The 16,384-nt window shown below is 41.1% G+C and overlaps 1 protein-coding gene across 4 annotated transcripts in view; it reads left to right on the forward strand.

The window, feature by feature from the left end:
- TSPAN4 (tetraspanin 4) overlaps positions 1–16,384 on the forward strand; it is a 436,626-nt gene that overhangs the window by 151,765 nt on the left and 268,477 nt on the right. For all 4 annotated transcript variants that reach the window (XM_048305953.1, XM_048305952.1, XM_048305951.1 and 1 more), the window contains one exon: positions 10,781–10,861. The gene's annotated coding sequence lies outside the window, so the exon portion shown is untranslated. Of the gene's footprint in view, positions 1–10,780; positions 10,862–16,384 lie in introns of those variants that run through there.

Consider the following 16,384-nt stretch of genomic DNA (forward strand, 5'->3'; position numbering starts at 1 on the left):
TCGGCCCGACAGAAACTTTCTAACACAGTTTTGAGTGTTAGAAAGCAGGCATTCCTCACTGCAGCAGCGCTGGTCACTCGGAGGCTCGAGTGCACCGAGCGTCGGGGAAGCAGAGCTTTTATCGTACACACTGATTACACATTCATTAGCTCTCCCCGCTTACTTGATGTGTCGGCATTACTTTATTCTACATAGTCACACCTCTTATCAGAAATCCCTATATGGTTCTTTGGGGTCTGTCTTCAGTGTCTGGTGTCCTTTTTAGGAGGTTGTCCCTCGACCTCCACTTTTGAGTAACCACAATATCATTGTTTTGCATAACTTTTACTGTGTTAGCCTTGCAGAGCTGAGCTGGCATCCTGCTTGTGTTTTGCATGACTTTTGTTTTGTCGGCCTTATCTAGTTCTCCAAGGCTACCTTGTTCCCTTCATTTGATAAGAGTAAACTGTTGTTCTGTTCTGCTGTCCTTATCATTTTGATATCTGTTGCTGGAATGAGTATTTGAAAGAGTGTAAGAGAGAAGAAAAATGTGGGAAGTATCTCTGGTGCTGGCAAGCAGGCCTGTGAGCAGTCAGGGAAGTACTTGTAGCAGGAAAGAGCTGACAGTAAACTTTTGTATACTGGACAGGTTGACAAGAATGTTGAAGCTGAAATAGAACCTGAACAACTTTGTCTTGCTGTTCAGTTTCTTTTTTTCTATTTGAGGAAACAAGATTTTCTAAATATTGCATTGTGAATAAATATTATCTAGGACATGCTGTATCTTTCCTCACTTTCTCTTGTCATAGGGAACAGAACCCCAGTCTAGGTTAGCCTCTGGGTCAGAAAGTGGCTCAGAACAAGTTTCGTGTACTGCTCTCCTTAGGCTTTTATATGCTGCTTCATCTGTCCACATTTTTCTGTAACCTTCTGTATATTCCACCTAGCAGAGCATCACAAGTCCTGGCTATGTCAGAAAATCACATTGTCACCTCTCTTGAGCTTCAGTTTTGCTTTGGCACCTTACCTTTCAGTTCAGTTTTGCTACCGTTTTTTTTCTTCTCTGCTTTTACGGACAGGAGGTTGAAATCTCTGTAAAAGATGGGCCTCCTCAGAGCCTCTTGGCTGTTAACCAACACTGAGTCTTGACTGGTTCCATACAGAAATTGGTATCTCAACCCTTTTGAAATTGTTTGAAATTGTTATCCAAAAAGTTTTCCTTCACTACGAGCCACAGCCAGTAGTTTTTATTGCTACTGAATATTATTTTCAGCTCTGGCAGACTTAGCTTTTGCAAGTAGCACTAGAGTGCTGACGCTTGTGATGCAAATTTTTGTAGCTGAGAAGGCCACCTGATGGTAAATGTTTCTGCTTCTTCCTTCAGTCGAATGGCTTTGAGGCATTTCTTACAGGAACTTGGTTGGAATATTGTATTAGGTACCTTTGTGCTTTTGAGGCTCCAGCAGCTAGATTTAAATGCTGTAGAACATATACAGAAAACCCAGGAAATGAGAAACAAATACCTGCCAGGAAAAAGCACTTTTGCATTTCTATACTGTCATTATATCTTAAACCCCAACTTCTGGTCTCATTCCTGTGTACAGCTCTCCTGTACAGAAAAAAAAACTTGGCTTTGACTACCCTTTCATTTTGTGCTCCTGAGCCTCTGGTGGTACCAGCAAGTCACTTCTGTCAGCATCCAAGTTTGTACAGCAGCCTTTTTAGCCTGTTGTGGAAAGTGTCCCACCTGGTCCTCTTCAGCCTGAGGAAGGATGAGTGTAGTGCCTTGCCCTGAGGACCTGGGAATAAATGGTAGAAAATGTATTTTCCTGAGTTCCCTTAGGGCTGTACAGAGAACCCTGGAGGGAGAAAGGCAGCTGAGAAGAAATTAATATTGGTAAATGGTATTAAAATCTAGCAGACAGGGAGACAGATGAATGCAAGATACATAGGGCTGTTAAGTGAGGGAGACTGTGAACCCAGTTTATGCCAGTGGCATGAGGAATGAAACAGGAAAGGTGGCACTCAGTAGGTTCCCTTGGCTCCTCATAAATTTTGAATTGCCTGCCTTCCCTTTTTTTAGCATCATGTAAAATGAAATGCTGAGATCATTAGAAGATGTGCTGGTGAAGGTGATAGGAAGTGAGAAGAAATTTCCTTATTCTGGCCTTCATTTCTCTGATTGTCATTGATTTGTTAGTCAATTATCTGGGGGTTGGATATATCTGCAGTTTGTTAAAGTGTTATGCTCCAGTAGATTGTTGTTTAACTTATCTTGCCTGCATCTTTAGAACCACAGTTGGCATGACAATATTTTGGGCTCATTCCAATGAAGAAAAGGATTTTAATTTTTCAGCACCCTCTGTGCAGAATGGCGCTTAGGCTTCATAGATTTCTGTATTTTTAGTGGGAATGTAAAGAAGCTGCTGTTTAAAACAAACATGTGGAGGCCTGCTAATTCCTGGAAATCCTTTCAATTAAGGGGAAGAGGAGAAAAGGAAGGCGAGGCAGCCCTTTGGTATTGGGCTGGGACTTTGGTGTGTGGTGAAAAATGACCAAGTGCTGCCAGAGAGCGAACACTCAGTGCTAAGGAAAAGTTACCCGTGAGGTGTGAGCAGCTGCTTTGCAGAGCAAGAAGCATGAATTGGTCTTTTAAACTTTGTCAGTCCCTTCTCACCTCATCCTCAGCTGACTTGCAGCCCTCTTAAAAATGAGGTCTAGGTATATTTGCCGTTGATTTCTCAAGTCACTCGGGAGGCCTGTAGCAGCTCTGCATGTTGTGTGCTATGATCCATCCTTGTGGGAGGGTGGTAGGAGCATCAGCATCACATGTGGATTTGTTCTACTCGTAAATAGGTTAAGGCTGTGTCTTGTGATCTGGATATAAATTCTTTGGAGGTCAGCAGAGGATTTTGATAAATATCTTGACCTTTCCATGGGGACCTTCACGTTTGAAGTACGTTTTTACATTTTTTTTGAGCAGTCCTGTGCAGTCCCCTAAGAGTGGCCATTCTTTTTCCTGGCAATCTGAATTCCAGCCAGATAAAGTCTCAGCTCTTCATTGTTGTCTTTGTCCTTCACATGAGGTAGCTGTTTTTCAAGGGGGTGTTTTTAAATTGTCTGTCTCCATAAACTTCCCAGGCATAGTTGTCTTTATAAAGTGGGAGGAAAGTATATTTAGAGGCATTAATTAAGATAATTCCCAAACAAAATTCATTAACTTCAGTGAAGCATCCTTAGGCAAGTACCTGATGTGTCTTAAGTTCAAGAAAGACATGTAGGCCAGCCTTCTTCCACCTGTCTTTTGTGTATGCCATCTAGTTGTTTACTTATTAAAGTGCTGTATATGCATGAGCACTCAGCTCTCTGTGAAGTGAGGTTCTCATCCTGTCCCTTACATATTAGTAGCAGTCACATATTATTGTTGGTGGGAGAGATGGGGAATAATTTATTGATTTCTAAATAAGTTAAACTCATTTAATGGAAGGGTAGGTGTTTCAAAGCTGTATTTGTCAACCCTCTTAGTTTCATTCCTCTGGCATCACAGCTTTTTGAAAACAAAAGCCGTGTACCATCTAGAGGGTTTTCTGTTCAACTTTGAATCACTTTGTGATCAGGTGCTGTGCAATTCAGCAGGTAATTGGTCTGTGTGCAACCCAAAATGTTTCAACAGGAGTACGTTCATGACCACCAGTTTGTACTAACTAAATAATTGCTTCAATTAAGCTGAATGTAATTAATGCAAATTAGATAATAGAGAAAGGTAAGTGGGCAATTTAACTGCAGTGGATTTGTTGCAGAATTTTCAATGCTTTACTTTGTGGCAAAGAAGAAAGCATTGGAAAATACTGCCACAGAACAGCTCGAATGAAAAGGGATCATCTTGCAGTATGCATGGCTGCATGTTAGACTTATGCTGAAAGCTTTTTGTACTTGTCTAAGGTTGTATGACAGCTTATAGTTAGAGCTGGGATGGAGGAGGCTTTTTTTCTTTTCCCCTCTCCCTCAAGGAGCTTTTAAGGCTTAGAAAACTTGAATATACTGACAAGGTTGTGTCATTGCCTGAAGTGGCCCAGCAGTGTCCATGGCCCAAAGGGCAGTGATCCAGAGCTTGGAGATGAGGCAGGTCTAAGATCAGGCTGGAATGTTGAGTTCGGGTCAGTGAAGGTAGAGGGCCAGGCACAAGTTTGTGAGAACAAGGCAAGGCCCAAGAGCTTGAGCTTCATTGCAGCTCCATAGCAAATAAAGGAGTTATTCCTGAGATGAATATCTCACTTACCAGAGCTTTGGTTGTTCTTGGCAGGGATTTTTTTTCCCTCTTTTTTTTTTTTTTTTTTTTTTTTAAACACCTGAAATTCCAGCCCGAAACTGGAAAAAACTTTATGAAAGCCAGGCAAATGACAAAACCTTCTTTACTTGAATTTACCTCAGTGATTGTGAGTGTTGTGTATCTTCACAGGAAAGAACGTGTTCATCTCTGGCATGGTACTGTACAGCGGTGAAAAATGTGTGTTCAACCATAGGTTGAAATTTTCTGTGTTTTAAATGCTTCTGTCTAGTCCCAGAGCAAAGAAAGCCCACCTGAAGCAGGCATAGCTGGGACAGGATGAAGTCTTGATCACCAATCTTGCTGAGCAGAGCCCAACCAGAAAGGTGTCCCCAGGTACAAGCAGAAAGCATCACAACTCTTCCATTTCAGTGCTGCGTAGCTGAGGAATTCCCTGAAAACTCCTGCTGCCAGCAGCAGTGCAGACTATTGTGGGACTGACAGTCAGTGAATTCCTGGTAATTTTGTCCTTGCTGCTGCTGTGGTTAGGGATGAACCACAATAGTTTGTTTGTCAGTGGAAGCTAGGGAGGAGGGCAGGTGTGATCCTACACTAATTTCCTCCTTGTTCTCACCTGTATAACTGTCCCTGTTCTCAGAGGTCTGAAGTCATATCCTGGAGCACAGAATTCACCTTCCTTGTCCTGCTATTTTAAATGTCTTCTAAGAATCAGATAAGATCAAAGCCCCTCAAGTGTGCTTTAGATAAATGGCTTGCTCTTTGTAAGCAAAAGCAAAAGATTGAATTGCCTTGACATTTTACAATCTTTCTGATTTCATATGTTGAAGTTGAAATATATTGCAAAAGGCCCTTGTCATTTTTCTGAAGTCTGCTGGGTCTCTGAGGGTGGGAGTGATATCCTCACTTCCTTGCAGGTTCGTTTCTGTATCTGGTCCTGCAGCCTTCAGAAGCCTGATGTAAGGTTTTGTTTTCCTCAGGACTATGCTGGCTTCTGGACAGTTTAGGCATACTTGTTACTAAATTATATCTGATGAGGAAATATGAGAAGATCAGATGGATTTATTCTCTGGAATACCTCAGCTACATGAGTTGCTCGAGGGTGAAGCTGGGTGACTTCTTGTCAATCAGTACTGTCCTATTCCCCATGGTAGTGATCTCTGTTTGAGCTGCTGGAATTTATTATTTGGGGAATGAGCTTTCCCAGCCTTGGCTGTAATCTTATTTACTTGTGAATAATCTGTATACAGCATTGACACAAAAAATTTCTGTGCCAAGCTAATATGCAGTGCAAGGGATAACATATTTAGATGTCTGTGTTGGATTTGGGAGGCTGTGAAGCTCATCATTTCTGCCTTTTCTTATCAAATAGTAGATTGCAGCATTCTGCTACCATGCAGCCTGTCAGGAGCAGAGGTATTTCTGTCAAGGGAAAGAAAGAAAGAAAATTCAGTCCTTTTCTCTTTCTGCTCTGGTGCTTCAGGAGATGCAGAGCAGAGAAATGTGGTCCCTGAGGATCTCTGCAAATAGTGAGATGAGGATATATAGAGAAGGCAAAAATCAGCTACAGGATGGCATACATTGAGAAATTCCAGATTCAATTGACTTTTGATACCCCAGACTTTAAGCTGCCTTTTGGTAGTAGGCATTATAGATGATGCTGTCTTAAGGCAGCAGACAGCACCATCAGGGCTCTTCCACGGACATGGCAGGGGTGGGGTGGTGTGTTGTTTATGAGCCATCAAATTCTTATGCCAGAATGACTCTTTTGATAGTCACTTTTTCCACATAAATGTCAGAATTAGTGATTCTTTATTGGTGGTAAAGCATTTTGCCAATCATTTCTCCCTTGAGATGAAAACAATCCAATTAATAATGCTGTAAGGAAATGTTTCAGAAAGAGCTGGTAAATGTACTGATTTTGGGTCCTAGTGAAATAGAGCCTTCAGTGTGCCAGTATTAAAAAAAAAAGTTTTCTGACAAACCTTCTTTTGGTAAGGTGTCTCACACATCAGGGGAGATGAAGAGGTAATGACTGGCTGCTGCGTCAGATGTGTCTGTGTGATGTGATCCTCGTTGTTTAAAAACACACTCTCAGGTGAGACCTACCTGTGAAGGTTATGCTCATTAGAGCTTCTCTCCAGCTGCAAGGGCAAGGACTGTGGCTCACATGGCTGGTGTTCAGGTGTTTTCTAATCTGCATTTGGAGACTTCCCCACTCCTTTCAGTTGCCTGGAGTCCTGGAGTCCCATCAGCTGACTCAGGCCTACTCTTAAGCCCGAATTTCAGCCAGGGCTGAACCTTGTGTACCAAGGCAGGGAGGTCTTGAGCTAGAGATGTCTCCCCTCTCAGGACACAGAGTGCCCTGTTAGTTGCACTTAGGGCATGATGAAAATATAATTTATTTAATCTAATCTGTTTAACCTTGGCCATAATGCTACTGCCCTTCAGATTTCTGGTTTGCATTTGTGATACTTCTTTTCTTCCCCCTGGAAACTGAGCTCCCTACAACAGTTGGAGTGGCTGCAGAAGAGCAAGGAATTTGCCTTTGTACGAGGCTTTAAAAGTAATTATTTATGATTCTAAGATGATTGGATATGTTTCAGTGTCAGCACTGGGTATGCATTTTTAAGAATGCTATTGGAACTTTCATACAAAAAATCCACTATATATATTCCTAGGATATTATTTTACTTGATTAAAGAAAGTATTGAATGCAGTGCTATTGAATACAAACTCTCATTTAATCTATCAAAACATTAACAGCACTTTCCTCCTTCCAGGACAGGCAGAATTTAAACAAACACCAAGCAAGGAAGGTGACAGAAACATTTTTTTGACCTTACATCCCTCTTGCTTTAACTGGGACTAGTTAGGCTGAATACATAATCACAGGCAAAGAAGCTTAATTTTTTGTTAAAGGGAGCTTCTGTAGCAGGAGTTTGAAAAGTCACAGTGTGATTGATGTCAAGTAAGCCTGAAGTTGCACTGGCCTTGAGCTTGTTCTCTGCAATAATGTGAGTTAACCTCAGTGAACAATCAACAGCCGCAGTCTTGGGCTAGCAGAGCTTCTGCATTATGACAACAAAGAGACCTCAAATTTTTTATCATTTGAAAGTTAAATGGAAAAGTTAAAAGAAGAACTCTGCAGTCAATATTTTGATGGGGTCAGTATGGTTTTAGAAATTTTCAACAAAATGGATGCTGACATTGCTTATTATCTAGTTTTCTGGCAGATGTGAGAAAATAAATTAATAAAACAAAAAGAAAAATGAAAACAGAAGGGAAGGGAAAAGGGAAGAAATCTATTTTAGATTTTAATAATTATTTAGAGTCTATTGATTTAATTTAATTTTATAATTAAATTTTAGATTTTAGTAATGTTTCCTATAGATATGTTTCATTAGGTGGACAATAGAGCTTCTCCTCTGCTTCAGGCAAAAGTTCAGAATTTATTTCTGGGCTATGTGCCTCGTCAGTTTTACCTTTATATGTAGATCTCTGTGCTAAAATGCGGAAGGATTTACAGCAAAGGAGTTAAAGTAGTGGTGATCTTTAAAGAGAGTTCACTAGGTCAATCAAATTCTCTCTCTAAGATTATAAATCCAACTAGATCAAGGGATACAGAAGACATACAAGCACTTTCTTGGCTTGGAAACAAAGCAGAAATATTATAGAAAAGATTCCTCCACCTTTAATTTTACTCAAATTTTTGCTGGTTTTGTTGCTTTTGCCATTTGAAACTGGAACAAACATGGGATTCTGTTTGTTCTAATAAGCTGGAAACAAAAATAAAGACACATTTGTCCCAGTGAGGTCCTTTTTACTACACAGCATTCTCCCTAGACGATCTCCATTCATGCTTCCCTTCTATAGTCCTCTCTCTTAAAAGCTGCTGGGAAACAGAGTTTGGATGCATTTTCCCAGTTGTGAATAATCTGTTTCTGTGCTATAGATGCAATTTGGATAAAAGATACTATGAGGGGGAGCAGATTTTGTACCTTGCGTGGCACTTCAGGCTCCATGCCTGACGCAGTAATGCTGTTCTAGGCAGCAGAAGTGTTCAGAAGTGGGTAAGGACACACTGATGCAATCAGTAGTTCATAGTTTCCTTCCCCATATAGAATCACTTATTTCCTGAAAGATCTTCTAGTGCTGTACTTGAAATGTTTAATTTCTGCAATAGATATTTTTTCCCTTCTCGGTGCGTCTCCTGTACTGAGTGTGTGCTTAAATGGGAAGGAATGGCCTTATTTCTTCTGACTGTCCAACCTAATTAATCTATTTCATTTATTCAGTAATTAGATAATGCAGGTTTGTTTTTTTTTTTTTTTAACTCATGAAGTAGCAGACAGGAGTGTTGAACATCTGTGTTTGTTCCTGTGGAGTCTGTCTGGTTGAATTCTCCACTGTCATCCTCTTTATTTGAAACAGGTGTTTGAAGTTGACCCTTTGGATGACTTTGAACCGAAGGCAGGGAAAGCCTACTGGGAAAATAAGCATTAAAGGCCTTGTAGGCCCTTTGAAAGAGTTAAATCTCTCTCTGATCTCACTGGTTTCAGTCAGGCTATTAGGTCTTTAAGTACCTTGTCTTTGAGGATTAATCTGTACTCTTAATTGTCCATTGCTGATGGTTTCTCTCACTCCCAAGTATACTAATTCTGCCTTAATAACTATGGAAGTCATTGCATTGGCATAAAAACACTTGTTATTCTGCTTAAAACATTCTTCCCTTAAAAGCCTTCCCTTCAAAGCCTTTCGACTAGTCCATAATTGGGGTGATGGGGGGTGAGAAACTTGAGTAGAGCCATTGCACATCATTTCTTCTCCAGTTCTCGGGGCTCCTGGAGCAAGGAAAGTGTCACCATGTCACTTTTTTGCTGCTGGTAGCAAGCTGTCGGAGTGTTGATTCCCAGGCACTTTGCATTAGGAAGGGATCTAATATCTGCACTTGCCAAGTGTCCTGTGGGCTCTGACAAGATTTCATGTGCAGTTGAGAAGCAGTGTACATTTGTATGTGAGTCTTATCATGATGGAAGTGAAGTGCCACAAAGATGAGTAATTGAGAAGGGCTGAGAGGAAGGAGCTGGGACTATTCAACTTCTAGAGGAGAAGACTCGGGGAATCTTATCAATACATACAAATAGCTGAAGGGAGGGTACAAAGAAGATTGGAGGGAGGCTCTTTTCAGTGGTGCCCAGTGACAGGAACAGAAGCACAGACTGAAACAGAGGAAGTTCTGTCTGAATATCAGGAAAATACTCTTGCTGTGAGGGTGACTGAGTGCTGGCACAGGCTGCCCAGAGAGGTTGTGCAGCCTTGTGGTTGGAGATCTTTAAAAGCTGTCTGATACAATTCTGGGCAACTGGCTCTGAGTGCCTCTGTGTGAACCAGACAGTTGGATCAGGTGTCCTCCAGGGCTCCCTGCCAACTTCAACCAGCCTGAGATTCTGTGAAGTTAAGTTTTAATGCAGGGCATCATGTGGGTAATGACCTGACCTAGGATGGAGGTTTAATTTTCCATCTGCCTTGTCTTGTCCAGTGCTATGTGCAGTTACTTCATTCTTTTGTACAGTGTGGTGCCACTAATTACACCTTTTGCTGTTCTACTGATAGAGGTTTTTTAGGTTTGTTTTTTTTTTTAAGTTTAGTTTACTAAGTTTAATAAAACCTTTTCAATTTCTGTGTGCATGAGATTTTGTGGAGAGCTCAGCATTCTTTTAAGACTATAAATGAAAAATTAGCTTTTGTGGTTATACAAAAAGTTCAGAAGTATAACTTTCTTAAAATCCAAAATATTATGTCATAAAGAGATTCTAATGCTCTGTGTTTTATGAAAACATTTTGATTTTAGAAAGCTGATTTTTAATTTTTCTTCTAAGGCTCTTGTATTTCTGTTTTTCAAAACTTCCCGCCTCCCCAGAATTGGATTTATACATTATATATTCTGGATGTGTAGGATTTCTGTATATGTCTTTTTTGAGTCTCAAGTCCATGAAATGCTCATATCTGATCCAGTGTTTAATGGGATGAAGTGCTCGTATCTGATCCAGTGTTTAATGGCATTCAGATTATGCAAAGAAGCTGATAATGCTGCCCTGTTCTAATGAAGTGCTTGAATATGGGCCTAAGTGGAAACATGCTGTGTGGGATGTTCACAAGTGCCCATGGGAGAAAGGAGCTTAAATCCCATTGAGAGTGAAGAACATGATCCCACCAGCTCAAGAATGTGATGTCTCCCCCTTGCTCTGCTCCTGCTGCCATCGGTGGGTGTTGTCATTCTGACAGCTTCATGAGCCAAGCTGTGGGTTTCACCATCCCTTTACAGTCACACTAATGAAAACTCACACCTTGCCAGGTTTTTCTCTGTTAGGTTTCAGTCCAGTGGTTTTAGCATAGTTAATGAGGGGGGGGGGGGGGGTCTCTTTTGTGCTTCCAAAGGCACAGTTAAGAGTTGTTTTCCTTGTATTTTGTAAAAGACATGTAACTTCTGACCCATGGGCTCTTGTTTTGCAGGTCCCAGTTTGCTGGTTGCAGAGAGGCCACCTTGTCAGCTGGGATCACATCAGGTGCTCTGAGCTCCCATTCCTCCATCAGGTACGTGAATAGTTGTGATCGATTTATTGTTTTGAAATCACATTCTGAGTAGATAATTGCATTTCACCTGTGGGCCTCAGTGAATGGCTTTTTAGACAGTAGAAATGACAATCTGCAGAAAGTAATACAATTAATAAAATGGATCAGACTGGTACCAAGAGATGTTGCTTACTGCTGATGTGGATTCTGTTTCCTTGTTTCCACTGGGGTGCGGTCCCCTGGAAAGACATTGTACTGAACCCCTTGCATGAGGGGACTGAAGTGGGAATTGAATTATTAGCCCAGGATCCTCTGTTTTTTCTTACTGGCAAAGTAACTTCATATGATATGACTGTTGTTTACCTGAATGCTGAGCACAACTGTATTCTTTCCTACTCAGATCACATTTTTTTTGATTTATGACAAATGCTGATATGAGAATTCACTGTTAAAGAAAAAAATAATTAAAGATAATAAATAAAAACTTATGTACCAAAGTCATGCATGAAATCTGTCAATCTTCATTCTTTCCCCCTAACTTGCATATTTTTTGCACAGCCTATGTATTTTAAATAGGGGAAAAAAACTGGTCCAGTCCTTTCAATCGTGTTACAAAAACAGTGAAGGTGTAGAAGAACACACTGTGGAAAGGAAAGTACAGATAAACAGATTAAAAAAAGAGGTGCTGCAGCACCTGGCAGTGTTTCTGTACCTATATAGTTGATCACCCAGCAACAAATGGCTGAGAGACTGAGATATATTTGGGATAATCTCAGAGAGTGAAGCTCCTGAAGTGGGCAGAAAGGAAGATGATGATGCATTGGTGTTTATGTTCAGTCCCTTCTAAAGCCCTGTAGGGAAAAATATTTCTGAATCTTCTGGAAGACTAAAGCTAGAAATAAAACCCTGTAATAACTTCCAGGTGGATATATCTGAAGTGGTGAAGCTATTCGATAGAGGCTCAGTCTTCCCCCTTTATTTTATTTAAATACTTCCTATTTAGGTTTCCTTTAAACAGTTATAGGTGACAGAGTGACCAGTCCCAAGCTGAGGAAAGTCAGATTTTGTCAGAAATCTAGAAAGAAAAATAATTTCTGGCTTGCAGTTTAAAAGAAAATACAGGTGATAGCAAACAGAAAGTACTGACTGTTGTCAAGCTACTGAAGACACTCAGAGAAACAATCACCACTGCATGGTGTCCCTTTTCACTGGGAATTGCAGGTGATTATTTAAGTCCATGTAGGTCTGTGGACTTCTGCAGCACATGTAAACTGAGGATTTGACCAAGGTCCATAGTGTGAAGTGGAACTGAAGTCCTCTGATGTTAACTGGTATCAACTTTGGGCTTGGTTAATCTCACACCCTAAAAGGGTGGTGTCTGAAATTTTTACATGGCTTGATTTTCAGTAATCCTTCTCCTCCTGCTCCTAGGTCTCAGATTGCTTTGGTTTTGTAGTGTTTGGGGTTTGTTTGTTTTTTTGTTTTGGTTATGTGGGATTTTTTCCCTTGGTTTTTTTTTAATGTATTTTCTTTAGTTTTGATGTTCTTTGAATCTATGTCTTTCATGTTAGTTACAAGTGGAATTAAGATCTCTTCTATTTAGTTAACCTTACCCTGTGTCAGTCAAATTGAATGAACAAAAATCTCAGTGATTTATGCTAGAAAATAACGCTTTTTGTTACTTTTTCACCCTTCATTTTGTCTGTGAAAACTAAAGTACCTGTTGTTACACAGTCCCCTCAAAAGGGCTATTCTAATAGTCCATGTAGGTTTTGCAATTAAATGGAGCAGGTAGTGTAGTTGTCTGTAGTGTGGCCATAATTTATCCACTAACAGAGTCTTTAATTGAACTAGGGTTTTTTGTTTTATTTACTGAATTACTGTGTCAAAACTCGAACAACTTTGCTTTCAACTCTCAAACTGAGTTACAGGTTTAGGCCAAGGAGATGCAGCAAACCTAAACCTTCAGCAGTTGGACTGACCCAATTTTTTGCGTTGTTAGTGATTTTGTTGGTTTTGTATTATTATGTATTTAACTCAGCAGAGCTTCCAGGCAAGGTTTGAAGAAGAGTGGGAGGCTTCTTTGTTTTCTTTGTTACTGTAAATATTCACACAGGATGACTGTATGATTTGGAGGATAGAGCTCTTAAGGCCATGTTTACTCGCTCATTCTTAACAGCATTATGCACGGCACTGCTGTATAAAGTGTGCAGGAAAAAAACCAATCAAGCAAAATCTGTTTCTCTGCAGAAATTTCTTCTGTTGAGCCTTTAAGGTGGTCTTTACAGACTAAGGACAAGTGCTTTTTTTATGGTGTAGAGCCTTTTGGGTAAGTGTGGTGAATGAGTGCTGGGGGCATCTGTTTGGGCTGACAGTGAATATGTTTGATTATGCGTGTAGTAAGTGTTTGTACTTCATACAAAAGAAGTGTGAGTCTCCCAGGTAGTGTTTCACCATGGAAATCGGGCAGTGTGAATTGTTATCTCAAGCGTGCAGTCACTGGGAGGTGAGATTTAACCAGAATAGTCACTTGTGCTGTACAGACAAGGACATGACCTTCTGGAAAAATGGCACACTATCGTGTTCCTTTCGCTGACACAAAGAGGGGGAAAAGTTTGTCCGTGTCAGAGCAGTGCTTGCACACAGACAAGGAGTCTAGACCAGAAGCTGGCAGGTTGTAGATTCTGAGGGGTTTAAAAGGATCTTTCTGCCATGAAAAGGCTTTCTACCTGCATGCTTGATGTTAGGAGTGGAGTTGTTGTGGAGAGGAATAATGCTTCACTTTTCCCACCAGTGTTTGTTTTTCTTTAGCTCTTCCTGCTTCTTGCCTCACTGCTGACAGGGAGGCTGGTTTGCCATACTAAACACCTTAGGGCTGACAGGATGGAGAAAACCTACAGGCTCCTCTGACAGCAGTAATCAATAAGAAGTGAAAAAATCTCACTCTGAGAAGCCCTTTTCCAGCTATAAATGGCAACAGAAGTCCTGAAGGTGAAACTGATTTTTAGCCCAAATTGTGAACACAAAGGACCAGGAAGCTGAGACCAGGGAAAAGATTTGCAAACCAAGAGTTTCTCAACCTAGGGGAAAACTGCATTGTGCCAGACAGTCCTCAAAAATGTCCTCCTCAGCCCATGAGCTGGTGCTTTGTTTAGTGCATCCCTCAGGACTTAGAATCATTGAATTGTTAAGGCTGGAAAAGACCTCTATGATCATTGAGTCGACCATTAACCTGGCACCACCACGTTCACCACTAAACCATGTCACTTGGGGTGCCTCATTCACACATTTTTTGAGACTTCCAGGGGTGGTGATTGCACCACTTCCCTGGGCAGCCTGTTCCAATGCCTGACCACCCTTTAAGTGAAGAAATTTTTCCTAATATCCAATCTACACCTGTCCTGGTGCAACTTGAGGCCATTTCCTCTCATCCTGTCACTTGTTACCTACCACTTACCACCAGCTCTGGGCCCAGCTATCCAGTCAGTTTTTTACCCAGTGAGTAGTACACCCACACAAAGCCATGAGCAGCCAGCTTCTCCAGGATAATGCTCTGGGAAACGCTGTCAAAGGCTTTACTAAAGTCCACGTACACACATGCACCGCCTTTCCATCATCCACTAAGCAGCTCATAGAAGGAGATCAGGTTGGTCAAGCAGCAGATGCCTTTCCCAAACCCATCCTGGCTGGGCCTGATCCCCTGGTTGTCCAGTATGTGCCACATGCTGGCACTCAAGACAATCTGCTCTGTGACCTTCCCTGGCAGCAAGGTCAGGACAGGTCTGTAGTTCCTGGGATCCTCCTTCCAACCCTTCCTGTAGATGGGCATTATAATTGCTGACTTCAGTCAGCTGGGACCTCCCTGGTTCACCAGGACAGCCGACAAATAATTGGAAGTGGCTTGGAAAACTCTTCCACCAGCTCCCTCGGTGCCCTTGGGTGGATCCTATCAGGGCCTATACACATGTGTATGTCTAGGTTGCTGAACATTTCCTCCTGGATTATGGGGGCTTCATTCTATTCCCCATCTGTCTTCCAGCTCAGAGGGCTGGGTACCCTGAGGATAACTGGTATTATTGAAGACTTGCTGCAAGAGATTTCATTATCATACTGCAAGCTTCTCCTAAGTTTCCACTTGCCTTAGGAGAGATGGTGAATTTCTCCGACTCTTGTAAGAGTCACTGGAAAAGGAGGAAACTTAATCAAAACTAGGCAGAAGGAAAGGTCGGAATTCGCTTTTTAACCTAACAGGTCTGCTTTATTTTTGAAAATAAGTCATTTCTATGAAGGAAAAACGAAGTTTTTTTCTTTCAAATAGATTTAATTGTCTGCAAGTCATATTGAAAATGGGAATAACAACTTGTAATTATGAATGGGGATAGACAGAAATGCCCAAAGCACCTGGTTAATCAAAAAATAGAGGCTGAAGAGTGCAGTATTTTTTATGCTGTATTATAGTGATAATGGCAAGTCATTCAGAAAGCACAATAGGAAAAGTTAGGTCTAGCTTATATATTCTTGTTTTGTGATGCTGAGTAATTGTTAATATGGGCTCTTACTGTCATCTTTGTTTTGCAGGAAGCAATGCAAGCAAATGAATATGTCTGTATCCCATATTGCTGTTTTACTCACAGTTTAGCTGCTTATTTGGTTGAGATGGAGTTTTTATTCCCTTTATGTTAGTTGTGCAGCTAGGGAATTTGGTGGTAATAAAAACACAGAGCTCTTGCAGCATGCTTTGTGCTGATAAATCTCAATGTTTCGTGAAGTATGTGATAACTTCACACTGCAGATACGTGTCAGGGAAAGAAGTTTGCCCCCACGGTCACTTGGCTGGCAGGAGAACTGGGATAAGGATCCCTGGCCTTGAGTCTCAGCACAGGGCTCCCTCTGGCTGACCATGCAGCCTCTGCTTCGGTTTTTTCATAGAACTGTTAGTGGTATCATTCCTCCTACGGATGTGGGGAAGGTTTTAGGTATTAAGCAGGTATCTTTTTGTCAGCACTCAATTAATTTTAAAGGGGAGATACAAAATAGCACATCCTTTTGTATTAGATATCATATGTCCTCTGGAATCATCTTTGCCAAATGCTATTAATGGCTACTCGAGAGATTCATTCTATTATCTTGACTAGCTTATTTCTAAAGTAGTTTGACATTTTATTTGTCTGACTTATCTGTTGTTGTAGGGAGATATTGTTTTATTACCCTTTAGAAGGCTGAAATGTTAACCAGGAAATATGGGAGCTCCTTTCATTACTTTTTTACTATGAAATACGAACTCACAGACTGGATTGTCAGCTCTGCAGTAAAAGAGAATTCTGGCCTTGTGCTCAAGAGCTTGGATTTGACTACAAACAGTATCCCAGACCCTCTGTGGTAAGCTGCTTATTCTTGAATCCTACAAAGCAGTTTTAAGCCCTGCACACCTTACCTCTCAAATGGGAAAATTCTGGCACTGCCAAGATCCCAGTGTCTGCAATCAGTGTGAACAAACACTGCAGGAAGGGAGTGGGCTGGAGTAAAGTTGGGGTTCCTGCTCCC

This window comes from Corvus hawaiiensis, chromosome 6 (genome assembly GCF_020740725.1).
Source record: "Corvus hawaiiensis isolate bCorHaw1 chromosome 6, bCorHaw1.pri.cur, whole genome shotgun sequence".
In the NCBI taxonomy this organism is placed as follows: Eukaryota; Metazoa; Chordata; class Aves; order Passeriformes; family Corvidae; genus Corvus; species Corvus hawaiiensis.